General features: G+C 44.4%; 1 protein-coding gene across 3 annotated transcripts in view; it reads right to left on the bottom strand.

Moving 5' to 3' along the window:
• L3mbtl4 (L3MBTL histone methyl-lysine binding protein 4) overlaps window positions 1-13,925 on the bottom strand; it is a 433,665-nt gene extending 419,740 nt beyond the window's left edge. For 2 of the 3 annotated variants that reach the window (XM_027397800.2, XM_027397799.2), the window contains exon 1: window positions 13,576-13,925. The gene's annotated coding sequence lies outside the window, so the exon portion shown is untranslated. Of the gene's footprint in view, window positions 1-11,396; window positions 11,565-13,575 lie in introns of all 3 variants that reach the window. The other variant, XM_027397798.2, reaches the window with a different exon arrangement.
• Between the last annotated feature and the right edge of the window lie 6,281 nt (window positions 13,926-20,206).

Below are 20,206 nucleotides of genomic sequence, written 5' to 3'. Positions count from 1 at the left end.
CTGTTCCCTGGGGGCAGACAGGACTTTTCCTGTCTCCCTCTTCTCTTCTGTCCTCTCTCTATCTCTGTCTCTTTGCCTTCTTTTCTCTTTGCTTCCCCCACCCTCCCCTTTCTAATAAAACTTCTCACTAAGCTCTGTCTGCCTGGCATGTTTGTCCCTCCACCTCGGTCACCATTGCCTGCCATGGAATCCGCCATGGTCCCCCACCCAAGGACCCCCTCAAACTTTATGCTAACAGCATTAATGTGGAAGACGAATGTGATGGTTAATTTGGATGGTCAACTTGACTAAAGAACACCCAGAACATTCATGATGGATGCACACTTGGGGCATGTTTTTGAGTGTTTGCAGAGACATTTAACTGAAGAGGAAAGGCCTGCCCAGAATGTGAGTGGAAGCATCTAATGGGTTAGGAGCCTGGATTTAATAAGAAAGGAAGAAAAGAAAGAAAGAAAGAGAAAGAAAGAAAGAAAGAAAGAAAGAAAGAAAGAAAGAAAGAAAGAAAGAGAAAGAAAATGAAAAAGGAGAAAGCCAGCTAACCATTGGCTCTCCTCTTTCTTGGCTTCCTGGTTGGTGCTGTGGACCAACCCACTCCCACAACCATAGTTTCCCCACCACAAAGGACGGTATTCCAAAACAAGCCCTTCCTCATTTAAGTTGCATTTGTCCAATGACGGCCATGAAAAGGTGACAAATACAAGGAGTGATGCTGACAATTCAATGCACCAAAGTGGAGTCATAATAAGAGGAGAGGGAAAGACAATGTTCTTGGATTAATAAGAAAAGAAAAATAATCATAAACAGAGGCTGCGTCTCCTATAGGAAGAGCTGGAAAACACAAACTCAGAAGAAATTGAGAGCTCAGCTGTGGTGCTCTAAGGTTCTTGAGACATCTCTTGCAGGTAAGGCAAAGAGGACGCTGTACCCTGCAATGACCCCCAGAGTGAGGGCAGTAAATGCCTGAGAACCAGGGCAGGTGGTGGGTAGATAGGTCAGTATGGGTTGTTGCTATGCCAAGAATATTAAGGAATTGAAACTGCCATCTAACGATACTGGCAACTTCATGCTGGCTGCTCAAGTGAGTCTAAACACCCACACTCTCCTGACTTTCCAGATGATACCTGATGCTTGCTGTTTCTGATTTCCACACATGGTGATGGAATGCCTCTCCACACTTGTTTTGTGACATTTGACAATGAAATCATGTCTATTTAATCTTATAGAGGAGACACCATTTTATACGGAATCAAAAGAAGAAAATATTCTTTATTATAAAACATTAAAATAGACACCAAAGGAAATATTTTAAAGCCTTAGTAATATTGTTTTACATGAGAAATTCATATTTTTTCAAAAATGTCTGCCTTGACAGTTGAGTGAACTTTGGGATTTTCTACAGCTGCATTGCAAGTCTCATTAAATCAAATCCATCCAGACACTCAGACAGGCTCCGCCTCTATCTATGTGAACACAGATTGAGATCTTGAGATATTGTCTTGTTCTGAGCACTCAATCATTCACACACACACACACACACACACACACACACACACACACACACACAAACACACACACACACACACACACACACACACATACACAGTAGTTGACTTTGCTTTGAGTTAAATGTTGATCTCAAGATAGATGTTCTTTGTTTCACCACCCAAATTTCAAGTGCATTAGGTTTTGCTTCTTGTTTTGCCTGGTGAACTAGTTGATGGAGTCACTGTTAATCAAGACTCTCACACGGGGTCTGACAATTCAATTCCCCCATGTGAACAAAGGAAATCAAATGTTTCTGGGTGTATTGTAACGTGGCTACAGTAAGTCTCCCACATAAAGGACAAACCTTTAAGTTGGAAAAGACATCCCAGAGATATAGATAGTGATAGCTCAACCATAAAGAAGTATTTGTTTTAAATCTTTGCATAGTTTCTCATTGTTGTGTGCAACAAACAGAATTGTATTGTGTTTTAAACAATCAATGCATTGCTTCATGTTCCTGCTATCTGACTAATCGCCTCATTGTATCCCAGAGTGGGACAGTGGATGTAGCAGGTTTCTACAGAGGAGGAGGAGGAGAAGCAGATGTTCCCTCCACAGTCATACTTATGTTGACAGGACAAAGTCTGTGTCACAAAGGTGATGCTACAAAGAAATTCATTGTTAGGGAATTGTCTTCCCAGACATAATGGAAAAATTCAGAATTCTTGAGATTAGAGAGACTGAAGGTTTTCCATTGTTACCCGAGATCATCGTTGATGATACCAAATTCCTAACAGGCCAAAACAAGAAGCAAAAGCTAAAGCATTTGAAATTTGGGTGGTGAAATGAATAACATTTATCTTGAGGTCGGCATTTAACTCAAAGGCAAAGTCAAGTACAGTGTGTGTGTGTGTGTGTGTGTGTGTGTGTGTGTGTGTGTGTGTGATTCAGCACTGAGAACAAGACATCTCAAGATCTCAATCCATGTTTATATAGATAGAAGCCATGCCTGTCTGTCTGGATGGATTGGTTTGATTTAATGAGATGCTCAAGACTGCTGTAGAACATTTCAAGAAGCCAGGTGCAGTGGTCTCTTCCTGTAGTACCTGCTACTCTCGAAGGATTGCTTGAGCCCAGGAGTGTAGGGCCAGGTTGGGCAGCATACCCAGATCTCATCTCTTTAAAAAAAGAGAAAACAAGGGAGGAAGTAAAAGAGGAAGAGGAGAAAGGAAGAGGAAAAAGGAAAGGAAAGGAAGGGAAGGAAAAGCAATACTCTAAGCAAAGTCATTTGATATTCAACAAAACACACTAAACTGTACAGACAAAAGCCCACGAGTTCCCAGCCCCACACAAATAGCTATAGGCAACTGAGGAAAGCTGGGAGTAGAGAGGTGGCCTTCAGTCAGGGAAGAGCACACCAATTTGTTGTCCATCTCAAACAAGCAGTCCCAGAAACATATATACAAATAACATTGTATGAAGTGAATAAGTTATTTAGGAAATATATATATATATATATATATATATATATATATATATATATATATTGCACATATATATTGCATATATGTATGCAATAAAACTAATGAAAGAGAAGTCATGAATTTGAAAGAGTGAGGAGGGGTACGGGAGGGCTTGGAAGGAAGAGGGGATGAGAGAAATGTTGTAATCAAATTATAATCTCAAAAAGTAAAATCCACGTTTTTGGTGTCTAAACATTTGGAGAAATGCTCCTCCTACTTTTTCTGGACCTTTCTCACAGATCCCTTTGAAGTCTTAAAAACTGGGAAGAATCTTCCCAAAATAGGAAAGGTTCAAATAATAGCAAATATAGGAAAACATAAAGGAGAATAGATGTGTAGAGTCCTCCACACAGGACAGTCTTGACAGTCATGATAAGATTTACAGATTGGATTTAACAGAATTTGATGTTTCCATAACACATGCTAACAGTCAACTTTGGGAAAGAACACTCTGGACTATGTGAATGAGTCCAGTTCTTACATTTCCAGTGAGTCCTTCCTCCAGTATTTACCATTCAGAAACAATGGAGATCGAAAATAAGATAGGACTAAACCGCAGATGTTCTGAGCAGCTGTTGTTAGTAAAGCCTCTTTGCAAAGCATGTTAGTGCAGGCTGCTGTTCTCAGGAGGAAGCTGAAGGAGCCCACTGAGAAACTGTTGTGTGTTTTTCACTCTTGGATCAGATAAATATCAGTATTAATATTGTGTTTGTCTTATGGATGAAAGGGAAAGTGGCCTTCATTCATTCTGTTTTGAAACCTCAAAGATTTGTGATAGCAAATGTGGGGACTCATAGGCACCTGAGTTCTAGCAGGGGTTCTAGTGTCGTGAGAACCTGATAGGTGGTGTCAAGAGCAGAGTTTAGGCTTAATCAATCAAGAAAAAAATGCTTGTAGGTTGCTCACCTTTGGATCGTTTTGCTGTGACAACTAGAAATACATTCTGACACTCAAATTCTATTACCTGACCTAACCTGTACAACAACCAATCTGTGTGACATGATTTTGTCACAAAATAAGACATGCCAGGGGACCTGAGTGTTCTGTATGGAGGGGTGATGGTAAGATGAGACATTTCAAAACTTTAGACAAATACCCTTTTGAGCAATTACAAGATTTAGGAACATTCTGTATTTTATTGAATCTGTAATCTAGGTAATGAAATAATGAGGAGGACTTCGCTATGACAGAAGACCTGTTTTCACACATACACCCTGATACAGCACAGCCTGTGTGTGTGTGTGTGTGTGTGTGTGTGTGTGTGTGTGTGTGTATTAGGTGAAGGCAGGAAGACTTTGTGTATTTATGTGTGGCCATACATCTCATAATGAATTTGAGATGAGAAATCAAACTTCCTGAAAACTCTCCCCAGCGATGTCTTGTGTTGTCTACACCTGCTTTCACTCAAGATTCAACTCTAAATAAACACTGTGTTCTCTACCCAGGGCCAGCAAATCCAGGATGAGTCATCATTGTCTTGCTCCACCCACAGATAGAAACCCAGGTTCTTTCTCTTCTGTCTTTCTTTGTATTCTTTTGGTCTTGTAGCTTGGGGGAGGGGGGTTGTGGAGTCTGCCTAGCTTCTAAGACTCCCAAGTGATCAACGTACAGATCCAAATTCTGATAAGAGGTATCCCAGTATGCTTCTGAAGTCACCTGACAGCAGTGGGTCTTGACTATAATGTAATCAGGCATCAAAGAACCCTGCTTGGAATGCTCTACAGCTGCATTGCAAGCTCGATGAGTAGAATAGTGCTTGACAAGCAGGTGTGTGAGGACACCAGCTTGTATGAGCAGTGGACCGGGCAGTGGGACATTTCTTCTTCTTGGACATTGCTTGAATAATCGCCATAGCAGTTGGGAAGAGGAGATAATATTATCACTCCTATTTCCAGAGAGTTGAGGTGCAGGACATGGGAACCTTGGTGCTTGATCCCTGATGCTGCAACCTTTCCCACTTGGAACATTGTCATCTGCATGTACACAAACCATCAAGTGAGATGACTCAGGAAGATGCCTGGCTCCCATCGCTAGCAGTACATGCTAGTTGTTTTTGCATTTTCCAGAACAGTTTGTTTTTTGTTTTTTGTTTTTGTTTTTGTTTTTTTTTTTTTTTTTGGTTTTTTGAGACAGGGTTTCTCTGTGGCTTTGGAGCCTATCCTGGCACTCACTCTGGAGACCAGGCTGGCCTCGAACTCACAGAAATCCGCTTGCCTCTGCCTCCCAAGTACTGGGATTAAAGGCATGCGCCACCAATGCCTGGCTTTCCGGAATGTTTTTAAAGTTACAAGTTATACATATATGATTTCTGGTAAAGAAAATTTAAATTCTTTCTGATGGTAAAGCATTAAAAGAAATATGATCAATGGTCAGTGTTGCTGGCACATGCTTAGAAAGTCAGCACTCAGGAGGCTGAAGCAGAAGGACCCTGAATCTAGGACAGCTGGCTATGTAGTCAGACCCTGCTTCAAAAGGAAGGAGGAGGAGGAGGAGGAGGAGGAGGAGGAGGAGGAGGAGGAGGAGGAGGAGGAGGAGACAGAAAAAGGAGGGAATCAAAGAGGAAGGAAAAAAGGAAGGAAGGGAGGAGGGAGGAAAGGGAAGGAAATGGGAGGGAAGAGGAAGGGGAGGGGAGGGAGGGAGGGAGGGGAGGGGAGGAGGGAAGGGAAGGGGGAAGGGTAAGGGAAGGAAGGGGAGGGAGGGAGGGAAGGGAAGGGAAAGGGAAGGGAAGGAAGGGTAAGGGAAGAAGGGGGAGGGGAGGGGAGGGGAGGGGAGGGAAGGGGAGGGAAGGGCAAGGAAACATGAAAGAAAGAATCCCCAACCTTGAAGGGCAACCTTCCCACATCCTGTGACATCTCCATCTTGCTCATGGACACAGTCTGAGCATGCCTACATGTCTAGTTCCAGCAGGCAGTCAATTGTATTGAAACAGATCCCAAATCATTCTATCCCCGTTGCTTGTTTGTAATTTTGCAGTAACTGTCTGCTTGAGGATCACAGCTGGTCAGGGAGACATGATGAAGGCATGGGCGAAGAGCGATCCTGGAGATCCTGGGCCTTTGCTGTCTTTCTCTTGAGCATTTAAAGGGAGGTGGAAGGCGGAGGAGAGGGAGCATCTGCTATTATCTTATTTAATTCCTTCATGGTCGTGATGGCATTGTCTTCCCTCCCTCTCCCAAAAGAAAGGGAAGTTTGGGAGAGGGGACTGAGGAGGAGGAGGAGAGTAGGAGACGTGACTGAGCCATAATGTTGCTGGACATAAGTCAGGACACAACTTGCTCATTGAAACCCGGGGCTGGTTCCCTGTGTTCTTTAAGAGTCATGTGTGCTGGAAACTTCCAAATATCTTTATGAATGATTATTACTTAAATTACTTTGGCAGAATACTTTTGCTAAACTCATTGAAAACAAAGCCTTTACATTCTTGCCTATTCGGCTGGATTTGGGTGAGCCTCAGTGTCTTTCCCCATTCCTTGACCTATGTGGAGAAGCTTGGTGTCCCACACATTTGCATTGAACACAGTATCTCCTGAGATATTAAAAGTGTGTGCCTGTGAGAGTCAGAATTCATGCATGCAGCAGTCTGTGAGAGAACCTGGTTCAAAAGCACCATTGGAAAGGATCAGAAAGAGCTTCAGGCCATGGGGGAAAACTGGCTTTGATCTGGAGGAGTCTCACTGAATATGAATTGATGAAAGCTAATGTCTATATGCTCTTGTTTTCCAGGATACTGACAGTTGCTAGATCCTGATTCCTTAGCTTTTCTGGGTGGACAGGCAGGGGGACGCTGATTTATCTGACAGATACCATACCAGGTTCTGATTCTATCTTCATCATCACATTTTAACACAGGGATCCACGGAAGCAGCGGGCTGAGGAACCTCTTCTCAGGATGCCAAATTTCTCTGGCAGTAGACGTTTATGCTCAGGCCGGCTCTGTTGTCTTAATATCTGTACACAGGTCATGTTTGACTTCTAGTGGACAAAGCATAGACCCCGGGAGAGTGAGGCACACCTGGGGACATGAGGCCACAGAAAGGGCTCAGGTCACAAGGGTCATACAAAGATGAGGCAGCTGTGCCTTCTCCAAGGACCAGCCTGTTGAGCTTTCCTGTGGTCATTTCTGAAGAACACTGCCTCAGCAAAGGACAGCTTCCCCCAGGACCCTCCTGCAAAACAGAGGAGCCAACTGAAGTCTTTGGCTTAGGCTTTGCTATATAGTACTAATACGATAGGAACTCCGTTAATAACAAAATCAGCATGGTATGTTTTGTATTATACAAACTCCACACTTCTATTATTTATTATTTTTATAATGTGTATTGGTGTTTTGCCTGGTATCACCAATGTCCCTGGTGATACCAGGGACTAAGGAGTCCAGAAGGGGGCATTTGATCCCCTAGAACTGGAGTGGTAGACATTGTGAGCCACAATGTGGGTGCTGGAAACCAAACTTGAGTCCTTTGGAAAAGTAGCCGGTGTTCCTTATTGCTGAGCCATTTCCCCAGCCCTATAAATTACACTTAAAAAGCAAACAAAAACACTGGGTTTCGTGATCTTTCCTCTTTGTAAGAGGCCTATAAATTTTTCTGCTAACCCAATATAATCACACAGATTATTGGTAAAATGTAGTCTCAAGAAAAATTGCAGATTTCTGATTTGAAAATAAGTATCAGTAGAGATATGTGTTTTGCCTAACCTGGAGCTCATATGTAGCCAGGCTGGTCTCAGCCTCTTTGGTCCTGAGGTTATACGTGTGCTCCAGTGCACTCAGCTCGGGTTTTAGACCACCGTTGACTATGGGTAACTCAAATTTCAGAAATTAAAGTCATCCATAAAAAGGGACCACCATGTGTCTTTCTGGGGATGTGTGTCCTTACATCACAACCTCCTTGTGTAGAGGCTTCCAGAACCCCTAGATAACACTGGGAACTATGATGGGAATTCCAGATACTTTACATACTTAGCCTGAATTCCTTGAACTAATCTTTGTGGCAGTAAGTCAGGCACGACCCCTACGGTGTGGAGAGTGGGACCGTGGGAGTGATGATCTCTCAACATGTGTCCTGTACAAAGGGCAGGGTGTCAGAGAAACAGCCCCGTTGTCTTACATTCCTAAGATCTTAGACAAGCGTTCATAGTTCATCGGAACCCCTAAGGGCATTGGGTGTTTTCTGGATATGAAAATTTTCATGAGATACTACTTACTGCAGAACCAATGCAGGAATGGGCCGTCTGCTTTAGCGGAACAGACTGCATGCTCTCTGCCTCTTCTGACTGCTGACTCTCCCGCTTTGTGGGTTCACTCTTTGCCCCTATTTAATCATCCTTTAGGGCCACTGCTCCTCTCGTTGTCACCTCAGCTCTAGTAACCTTCTTTACGTGGACAATGGCCAGTCATAGGCCAAGCCCTATGTGTCTGGTGGACAACAGCCAGGCATAGACCATGCCCTATGTGTCTCTGGCTTCTTGCCTTGGGCTTCTCTGTAGATGCCTGTGGGGATCTCCTGGGTATGTGTGAGCAGTAGCCAAAGTGCCTGAGCATCAGGGGGTAACCACTTCCCCTTCTGATCTCCCTGAGGACAGTCTCACAGTACATTTCAGGCCAAAGGTCAGCTCCGTAGGTGTCTGTGGCTCTTTCCTCATGCCTGCCTGTGAGTCAGACTATGCCTCCCTCCGGGGTTTACCAGTCAACAGGCACCATTTCTTAGGTGACAGTCTTGAATGATAGGTGCGTGGTAAATATCTTTGCAAAAACTTAGCAGAACACACTTCTGCAGACGACAGCAAACTCGGGTCTTCAGCTTTGTGCAAAACCCAAATTCCCCTGTTAGTTCTCAGCATCCTAATGCTCTCCTTGCTCCCCACATGCAGCTGCCTTTCTTCCTAAGCCATTCTTCCTCCTCCTCCTCCTCCTCCCCCTCCTCCTGGCTCCTCCTCCTCCTCCTCCTGGCTTGCTAGTGAGTCACTTGTTTATGTTCCTAACTGGGGAGATAAACCGGCTGCAGGGAAGGGAGAAGTGAGAGGCAAGAAGAAGCTATGTTGGAGGGAAAGCATGCTCATGCCAGGAAGACGCAGTGTGAGAAGGTGGAGGAGCTGGAAGGGCTGAGGGCCGAGTCCCACTGCAGCCTGGCTTTACCCCTGGCCTATCTGCCCTCGACAGGCGTCAAACCACGGGAAGAGAATATCTAAGTTAGAGCAGATGATGTGTGGCTATACATAAACACTCCAAAAGTAACTTAGGGAGCAGGGAGATCTCTTCCTGACCATGGGAGGCACTGCCAATAAGCTGGTAGTCCCGAGAAAGCTCATATAACAGAATTTTAAACATCCTGGAACCTAGAGGAATATTGTCCCAATCCCTGTCTGTTCTCTTGGCCCATTCCCTCCTGGAAACATCATTTGATGCCACTTTAATGTCTAATGTTCCCTCCGGTATCTCTCCTCCGTGAGGATTAAGCCTCAACCACTTGACCCTTTCCATGTTGTACTTTTGTGTGACCCTTATGTACTGGAGCGCGCCAATCAACTTGTAGCCCCTTTCTCCTGTCAATCTGATTTCTGTTACTTCCTTTTGTAAGACCCCTGGAAGCTCAGGCCTCCAGGATCTCAGCCCAGGACCGCAGCCACCCCAATCACCAGGCGGAGTTGAAAGCTTGCTGCAAACTGCATGAGGCTTTATTATAGTTGTTTAATGAGCTAACCCCATGTTAGCTCGGGCCTTTCATCCACCCACCATGGTGGATGGCTAGGAAAGACACTGGGAAGCTCTGCATAGAGATCTTATAGGGCAGCATAAGGGGAGTGTCTAGGGGTACACACAGGCTCAGGATTGGTGTGGCTCCAGGCTTAGAGGGTTTGCCCTGTGTTGATTGGTCAACAGGTTGTTATGGCCCATAGGCCCTCCCAGGGTGGTTGCTATGCTCTGTGTGTCATTGCTGTGCACTTGTCCGTAAAGCACACCAAGAGCCGTAAAGCATAGCACCACCAGCTAACTTCTGATTGGTTCCTTGCCATGAGACAGGCACCTAACCTCCTAGTGACCAAGGCAAGGTCAGACAAGCACGTGTTCAGCTGTTATGGCTGCCAAAATGGGGAGCTGGTGCCTTCACTTTCAGCAAACTCAACAACTGAACTTGCAGAGAATCAGTATGAACTTCCCTGAAAAAAGCTTTCTAGTCTCTTTGTCCCCCAGGATCTTCTTGTTCCCCAAAGTTAAACTCTCCGGGCACCTTTACACTACAGTCAACAGCACAGCACTTGATGCCAGACAATCCCTATAATGATCAAAACCTTAACTGGCACTTCAAGTTCAACAACCTGAGTTTCCATTTTTCCTCCATCAAAGGAAATTGATGAGGAAATACGAGAATGGGGAAGCCAGGGAACAAAGCAAAAACTGCCTCTACTAGGAAGTCACTCAGGTGAGATGTTATAGAGGCAACCTCTAATGCCAATGCCCAGCTGACCCAAATATTCCCGTAGTGTTCTAAAGGCTTCAATTCCCACCTTTAAGAGTACACCACTCCACACCATGGAGTACCAAGACACTAACCTATCGCCACTACAAACTGCCTATCCCAAGTCAACTCTATCCCCTCTGAAGAAGTTATTTAAGCCTTAATCATCTTACCCTGTTAAGATAAATCCTTCTGCCAAAGGCCTGCCATGTGTGAGCTTTACGCCAGCCGCCCGCCCAAGTTAGGCCCAAATGAAGACACATAAAATTGTATTAGGTTCAAAGCTGCTTGGCCAATGACTAGGATTCTCATCTGTTAGCTCAGTCTTAACTATCATACATCTATATATGTTATAAGACTTATCTTATTGGACGCCTTATTGGCGTCCCTTCTTGCTGGTGGATCATATCCTGCTGCTGGAGGAGGCGAAGGGGAAAGAGGGCCCTTCCTGTTTCTCCTTTGCTTAAATATGAGTCTCCTTGCTATGTCACTTCCTACCTGGATCAGCACATCTCTACTACATTTCCCAGAATCCTCTTTGACTCCTAGTCCTTGCTTGCCATTGGCCAAACAGTATTTTATCCAACAATCAATAAGATAAACATACAAAGAAGTACATTCCCCATCATTGCCCACTTTGGAGTTTCGTGTGTGTGTGTGTGTGTGTGTGTGTGTGTGTGTGTGTGTGTGTGTGTGTGTGTGTGTGTGTGTGTGTGTGTGTCCATCCCATGTACCAACTGTTTCTCCAGAGAGACAAGGGTAGACAGGAAACCACAGGGTTGTGCTGGATGTTCTTACATTCCTTTAATTCTGTGGATATGGTTCTTGTTTTGTTTTACATCTCTGTCTCCATCCAAGCTGGAGGCAGATCAAAAGGATTCAACTGATCTTACCATTTCTTTTGTTTTAGACCCTAAAATCATAAGAATACCTTCTGAACAGTACCATCTGTGAATCTTCCAGTGGGTGTTCATGAATTTTCCATTCAACAAATTGTTGTGTCGAATGACTGGATTTACAGCTTTCAGAAACGCATGTTGCCTGTGATTTTTATAACACCTTCAAGATCTGGGGGGACATGCTAGTAAAAGTTGAGCTCCTGAAATTACACATTTAAGAAAGAGCTATGAGATCTTTTCTGTATGGAAAAGTATTTATAACTCATCTGCACTTGTTTCTTTTGGCTTAGGGGCCCACTCACTTGTTTTCAAAGCCTGTTTCAGACTAAAAATGTCTCTTGAATGAAGGAAGCAGGCATTCCAGGCATATGAAAAAGCTCCTTTATCCTGAGTGGGCAGTAAGGGAATCAAAATGTGCCCATAATCTTCAATAACAAAAAGTAACCATGAGCCATACAGATAACATCAAACTTCAGCATTGTTGACCAAATCCTGATGTTTCTCACTCTTAAGGAAATGCCAGTTAATAAATACGTGGGAGGAAGTCCTGATTCATCTTGCTGTTTCCATCATTTGGACAGAATGCTAGTAACAACTGTTTTGTTTCATTTCCTTTTCCACTCTCTTTTCCCTGTCTGATAAATTAAAGATTAGATGGGTACAGCAAGGCTATTCTGAGCTATCTACTCATATAAGCTACCAAAATTCACATGGCAAAAAGTATCTCCAGTCTACTGTGGACACTCAGTTTCCCCTTCCTGAATAAAACTGAGATAGAAATTTGTCCTAGAACCGTCTTCCCTCTTTGGACATTCATTGCTTTTTGTCCTGTGCTCTCTTTACTTGCCCATAGTCTCTGCTGTAAGTCCCCTGGACAGCCTGGAACCTGTGTCATCACTGAATGTTGCAATTTCCTAACACTCTCTAGACACACACACACACACACACACACACACACACACACACACACACACACACACGCAGTTGCATGGGATTACCGTGTACCACATACATGCAGAAGCCCATGGAGATCACAAGAGGACATTGGATACCCTAGAACTGGAGTCACAGATGGAACTAAGCCCAGACTCTCTGCAAGAGCAGTGAGCCATCTTAAGTGCTGAGCCATCTGGCCAGTGCCCTCCAGTTAATTTTAAAATGGAGGTGAGATGACAGCAAGCTCATGGGCTACCAGGAGTAACAGACACACAGAGTTAACATTACTGTGTCAAGATCCTCCCAAGTGCCCTCCAAAGATTGCTGCGTTTGATCTGCATGACCCCAGTGTCATTATTATCCCATAGCAAGGCAAATAACCTTACTCATGTATACTCATTAAGCAAATGCCAGGCATGGGGTACAGTCAGAACTGCCCTTGTAATGAAAACAATATCTATCCATTAAATCTGTAACACAATATAGGACTTAAATTCTTGTTCCCTGAGTGCCTATCAATTATCTTAACTTTTCATAGCTGTACTATATTCTTTATAATTCTACCCAGGCAGCAAGAGTAGAAAGCCACCCAGACACTAGACTATGTCCGGTGTTACCCTCATAGTCGCAGGTTCCTGAAAGTATGGTGGGTAAAGTCTCCCCAGGTAACGAGTTTACCATCCCCCTCCCCAGCACTGAAGTCTACACAGGATCAGGGAAGGCAGCATCTCTCTACCCTGCTCTGCAAATGTCTAATACATTTGAAGAAATGCAACAGACATCTGAAGAGTGAGGACACACACACACACACACACACACACACACACACACACACACACGTCTGTGCAATGCAACAGCTCCCTCCCTTTGATCTTTTCTCTCTTGCAAGTGGCTTTCTCCTCACTTCTCTTTGACGTGAGCCCCTGCCTGAACAAATCTCTGTAATCATCTCCTGAAGACCAATGGTGATTATTACAGAAGCAAACAGACAGACACACAAAAAGCTTAACAGAGGCCCAGCACAAACTACTCAACAAAGCTCTATAATTTTTACTGTTTTGTTTAAAACAACAAATGATCCAATGGACTTTTCACAATGCTAATGGCAGCAAAGCATAACCGTCTTCAATTGCTGAGTCTAAAACAGATGGATGGATTCCTCATCGTTTTCCATGTTAATCTACGCTGGTGAGGGGATTTGCTTTCTTATGTCTTTCCCAGTTTGCAACAGTGAATCTCTCATATTCTAACTAAATGTCTCATCTTGCAACTTACCTTAGAAAAACCTGGGGAAATGCAAGTTGCTGGAGGATGGAATGGAGCTCTGCCGGAGTCCCGAAATTTCTTTCTGTTTGTCGAGACAATTCTGAGGTCCGCATAACTTCATAGGTGTATTATTAGCACAAACGTTAGTCACTGGATGCATGACTCCACCAGCAGAGTGGGAGCTGGAGTTTCTGACTCACAAGGAATCAGAAAACAGACAACTCACAAAACCAAGTCTCAAGTAGAGTACCGCAGTCTTATTTTAGTCTTCAGGCTCCCACACTGCCTCTGACACCTCAGGGTGCTTCTGTCTGTGTCCACCACCACGCAGTCTGCAAAGCCAGCCATCCAAATTCCAGTAAGAGTAAGACAAAGCAAGTATGACAACCTCTATTAATTTAACTTAATTATTTTGGTATTCTACCTTGGTGCATACTTTAAAGAGCCCATAATGTATCCAGAGAATGATATATTTCATAATAGATGAGGATAATAAATGTACAGGAGAGCTGCAGAGAGACGGCTCAGCAGGTAAGAGAGCGTACTGATCTCGAAGTGGACCTGAGTTCAGTTCCCAACACCCATGGGGGGCTCCTCACAACCATCTGTAACTCCATTCCCAGGAGATCTGACTCCCTCTTCTGAACTCCGAGGGCAGATCCCCACACACAGTAAAACACATATACATGAAACTAAAAAACCTTAAAAACAAATAAACATGCATCAGAGATGTGTGCACCCAACAGCAACAAAACAAGTTTCATGGGATAAAGGGAGTTGGGTAGTCTAGTGGGCCAGCTGTGTCTGATTCACCCAGATGTGCTGTTGTTGGTAATTTGTCTCCATAGCCTGGGCAGAGTGGACTGCAGGACCCTTGTCAACAGAGCCTCCCTGTGTGACAGGGAGCAGATGATGAGGGTGGGGGTGGGCATAGCCTCTATGGGGTATGTGGCTATATATGTGGGGACCAGGTAACAGGAGGAGCACTGAGAAGAGGAGCCTTGGCAACGCATGGCGACCCATTCAATCTCAGTCTTCTTGAAAGGCAATTCTTTTGTAACTGAATTTCTTTGAAAAGGCAGGTTTCTACGGGAAATTGCAGCCAGTTATCTATGGAAAGAGCAAATGTCTATTCTGAGTTCTGAAACAGTTCAAATTCGCCAGCTTAATCTTTCCAGAGAATCTCCCATGTTGTCATTACACAGCAGAACATTCTGGAGACAGGAAGAGAGGAACTTGAAAAACCAAATCCTTGTATAGTGATTTTCAAATTCTTTGTCTCCATCTGCTTCTGTGGAGAGGAGAGTTGACACTCTCCCTGGATGTTTAGGGAGACGAAGCTGCAATCTGGCGTATGTCTGCTAGATGTCCATGGAGGCCTGTGTACCTCATCTTTCTGTGTTCGAAGGGTAGGGAGGTAGAGACAAATCTCTGCCCTAGGGAGTGGGCTGGAGCTAGCCAGGACAGGGTGCATTCCCCACTTTCCTTAGAAACAAAAGGCTGGGAAAATCAGTTAATTTGAGTGTTAACCATTTTCACTTGAGACTCAGACTTGTGACCATTTATAGATTCTGCCATTTTCTGCACTCAACTCATCTTGCTTGAAATCCCACTACTTGAGACAAAAAAAAAATCTAAATAAAAAGCCTTACTGGACCTTCATTTCTTTAGTAAAATAAGAAAACACCCAAGCTACTTTTACTTGTTTATTTATTTGTGACAAAAGATTTCTATCCCAATGAGAAATGTCTTATGTCTATGACACTGGCTTTTTATTTTAAATAAAAAGGAGAGAGCTTGCCACCGTTTTTCAAATGGAGTTTTCAAATGGAGTTCACCCCTTCTGAGCAGGCAAAGAGGGCAAGGTCAACAGTGAGGCTGGGAGTTTGCCTTTAGGCTCCCTTACCTTGCTTCTAAAGGTTGAGGACACAGCTCCAAATAAAAGCAAAATGTGTGGCAGAGCTTCTGATAAACACCTTTGAAATAAACTGGATTCTGTTCTGCAAGTTCATCTCCCCTCAGTGAACAGGAACACAGTAAGTCAAAAACTAAACTCCACTGTTCGTGGCATGCGAGGGCCATTCAGGAGGAGACAGAAACCATATGGTCTTCAGAGGGGTTGCTGGAAGCACAGAGGCTGTGTGGGGATCCGCCTAGATGGGTTCAGTCAGAAGTCTCTGCTATGGGACCTGAAGGGTCCCTACACCCTTGCTTGCATTATAAATTCTATTTCACCTTTCTCCATTTCCCGAAGCTTTGATCTTGCCTTCCTTCCAGGGAAAACCTTTTAGCATGTGCCGAGAGCCAGCTGCTTCCTTTGGCTGAGCACCTACAAAAACAGGCTGGCTGGAGGGCGGGGCGGGCAGGGTAGCTTCTCCCAGAAAAAGCTTCACATCTTCAGAAGTCAGCATGGATCACTCACCTAAGAAAGGGACTGATCACAAAAAGATGGCTTTCGCAGACTTAGGAGAGGCCACGCTGTCTCAGGATACAAAGGCAATTTATAGCCAGAAACTGTCGGAAAGGCCTAAATTTCCTCCTATAACTGAGTTAGAAAATGTATTATTTGGGGCATTTAGAGGTAATGTTTTGCTGTCCCTATACTACAAACAGGCCAGCCGTTTATGTTATCAAACATTCTGCAGACTGGGCCTCTTAGAATTACATGGTGCACAGCTACAGTAGACAAGAGAGCAGCAAACACCAAGGGGAACCAGCTCCACCGTCTGTTTCAACATCGTTGAAGTCTACAGAAAAGTAACTTTCCTGCTGGCAGCCCAGGGATGCCAATCTTCCGTCTTCTGGGCCATCTTTGGTTCTTTTTCTCCCTCACTGAAAGCAGGTATGTTAAGGGTATGTTAAGGGTATATTGCCTAGTGAGCAATGTGCCAGTCATACAAGGCCATGTTCCCAGATACGAAATGAGTCTCGGAATAAATATCCTACTATGCTGAGTAAATGTCTTACTCTTCTGTTGCTGATATGTAGTCACTGAACCTGGGGCTGGGACTGCATGTTTGCCATCTCCAACACGCCAGAGTGGAATTATAAGTCATAATTGCTGTAGGTTGGGGTGGGTGCTTCAGAAATCAGTTTTCCTTTGTTTCCTGTGTGAAGATGATGGAGTTTGGTGTCAAGCCCACTCTGCTGGATGGAATACAACATGGGTCACTTAACAGGACACTTTCAGAGCAATGAACTAGGTTTGTGAAACAAACACCATTGGGCAAATGTCACAGGGTGGTAGCTCCATTATCAAGTGACATTAGACAAACTTGTAAGGGACCACTGACACCTATGCAGGTCTCCCATGGACTGTGAGTGTCATTGTGTAACTCATGACCATGCTTTCTCTTCCATGGAGGTTTGTGCTCATCAAGGTGTTTAAACATTAGAAACCTGCACGGCTTCATCTACAGATGGAGCTGTGGATACCATCAGCAGTTTGTCGGGTTTTAGAGAAATGACTGCCAGACATATCTGGGTACTCTTGAAACTTTGCTCCAGGAGCCTCCACAGACACCAAAAACTGTGGAGGTTAATTCTGCTCATACAAAATGGTATAGAGTTTGCACAGCAGCTACATACACCTCCCTGTGTAATCTAACCACACCTAGGCTGCTGCAATGCAGTGTACATAGCTGTCACACTGTGTGGCTTAGGGAACAATGACAAGGGCAGATGTAATTCTGCTCAGTTATTTTCCATCTGTAGCCAACTGAATCCTCAGATACAGAACTTGCAGGTCCAGACGGCCCACTGTGTTTGCAAAGGGCTTTCCCGTGTTCTGCTGTCTGTTTAATAAACATCACCTACTGATTGTGATCATGATGTTGATAAGTGTTGTGTTTAATATCCCTACACTCTCAATTGTGAGTGTGCTGGTCCCTGGCACTTAGCGTGGGACTTGTCACTAACAGCTCTCTGGAGCATCCTTCTCAGTTTCTACAGACTCCAGGTCCTGTTTATGGGGGTGCTTCTTTCACCCCTTGATCTCAGTCCCTATTTGTGTCCGTGAGTCTCCAGGCTGATAGGGACATGGACATTACACCCTTCGCTTTGCTCTTTGCCGACCGTGTGCCTTGGCTCTCATTTTCACCTGGTCTGCTCATCACTGCCACATCCCTTGATTTTGAAGAGAATGTTAAACACTTCAAAAATAAGTCCTTCCTGAAAACAAAACAAAACGTCAATTTTGGTTAATCATCTTTCATTTATGTAAATCTTTTCTTCATTTCTGTTGTGTGTGTGTGTGTGTGTGTGTGTGTGTGTGTGTGTGTGTGTGTGTCCGTCCCTGTGAGTACAGTACCCAAGAAAGCCAGAAAAGGACATTGGATCCCCTGGGAACTAAAGTTACAGGCAACTGTGAGCTGCCTAATGTGGGGGTGCCGAGAATCAAACTCAGGTCCTCTGCAAAAGCAGCCACTTCTCTTCACCACTGAGCCATCTCTCCAGCCCCATCCTCCATTTCTTAAGGTTTTCCTTTCTAGGTATCACTATCAAATCTTCACAATTGTAAAGACACAACACTGTCCTGAAAACACTAAATTTGAAACCAAATATCAGGCATTAGAGACCTGAAACTTACAACAACTATGGCAACAAAGCGGTTTTCTTAGCCCACGGCCGTTTATGTTTCCCCACTGGGTCTTTAGTCTCTCTCCAAACTGCACCTTCTCAGAGAATCTCCAACCAAGAAAAGCCGCCAAAAAGCCAAGTTCTGCATTCTTGGTGGCTGTGCAGGCTCCTTCCCTGAAGTTGTCAGTGGCCTAAGTCCCCACCTAAAGTACCATACTTGGCACAAACCTCGCTTACGGAGAACGCGTCATCATCACCCATCGCCTACAAGCTACAGAACCTCCTTGCTCTAGTCCAGGTGCTGGGCAGTTGTGGAGTTTGATGATCTTTTCCAGACCCAAGTTATTTAGTTATGTACTAATTACTCTCCCTTGCCGTTACCAAATACAGCATAAGAAGAATCTTATGGAATGAAGGACTTATTTTGGTTCACAATTTGAGGGTGCCATTCATCATGTCAGGGAAGGAATGGGGGAAGGAGTGGGTCTTGGCTGTAGCAGTGACAGTGTGGGTCTGCCTGCTTACATCATTTGGGTCACACGACAGGAAGAAAGAGAAATAGGACAAGAAGTAGGACCACACCCTAACCCCTAAAAACCACCGTTGTGACCATGACTTCTCAAATCTATTGACCTGCTCCCTTTATCTTGGTCCCATCTCCTTTGGTATTCCAGAGCCTCCCCAAACTGCTGCTATGTGGGGCGCAGCTGCTGAAACACGTGCTGCAAGGAACATTTCACACTAGTGAATAACAGCCTGACCAATGTACTACATGAATGGACCAAGCTCGGTCTACCTATATTTCTACAGTTGCATGTACTCTTACTGTATCTTCAAGTCACTTGTATCATGAATTGTTAGCTACTTGATTTGTCATTAAAATAGAATATGGGGAAATAAAACTAAATTTAGGTGGAAAATATTACCGGAGAAGATCTTAACTTTAAAATACATTTTAATTAAAACATAATAAAATGACTTCCCTCCTTCTCCTTTCTTCCTTTCAACCCTACCCATGTGTAGCCCTCCCTCTCAGGTGGATGGCTTCTTTTTCTTCATTTATCAGGAGAAGGTTTTCGTGTTAAGTTATAGTTCACTGGATCAATATAATGTTGATCGTCCCTCAGAATAGAGTGATTTGGGGAGCTGTAAGAGCCGTGGGAATCAGGGGAAGCACAGGCTTTGGAGGCAAATGCAAACATTTGAACTTCCCAGGGTGCCTGCCATCCTTGACCGTGTCATTTAATGTATGGAGGTGGGGTGGGGCTCACTTTCAGGATTAAGCAGTAGTGAGCTGGAGACTTCTAGCAGGACAGTTCTTAGCAATGCTTTCCTGTCTTTTGTAGTTAATCCTCTGTGAACAGTAAGGCATTAGACAACTGAATGACCATACAGACCCTGCAGGTGGAGAGCGTGTGCTAACTTCTAGTCACTTACCACCCTGGATAATTAGCTTATCTTGACCTACCTTGGAAATTCTGGTCCATAATTAATTGACCCCATTGCCCTCAGCCAGTAGTGAGACAGCATATCCCAGCAAGAAGACACAATGACCCAGAACTGTCCATCTCCTGAGAGGAGACGGTGAAGGTCTGTCGTTGTCTGTGAGGGCCCATTGGCTCAAAGCCTCTTGTAAGGCCTCGTCTCTCAAGTCCCACCAGCTCCCACTGCTTGTACCACCATCAGCAGATGAAACCATTATCCTGTGGCCTTTTCAGGGACACCCAAAACCCAAACCACAACTGAGAAGTCTGCCCTCTCCTAGAAATAAACAGACCAGCTAAACAACAGCAAAAGTGGAAACTTGCTATGTAATCAAGGTTTCTTTCACAGACAGCCTGCGGGGGGAGGGGTTGGTGTCTGGGCCAGCTACTGAGAATTTGTGGGGTGTCTTTATCCAACAGCTGCAGTGCCTGAGCTCCAGCTATTCCCCATCTTCTCCACTCTCCAGTCAAGCACCTACTGTGCAGGCCAGTTTGTTTCTTCCTTTCCCCGAGAGGCTAGGAGCCTATGGTTCATCAAGCTCTGCACTAGGCAGGAAGCTGTCTCCTCTCCTCGTTTA

The sequence above is a fragment of the Cricetulus griseus genome, chromosome 2, assembly GCF_003668045.3.
Source record: "Cricetulus griseus strain 17A/GY chromosome 2, alternate assembly CriGri-PICRH-1.0, whole genome shotgun sequence".
Lineage (NCBI taxonomy): Eukaryota > Metazoa > Chordata > Mammalia > Rodentia > Cricetidae > Cricetulus > Cricetulus griseus.
Note: the sequence above shows the minus strand (reverse complement) of the source record. Positions and strands in the feature narration are given on the sequence as shown.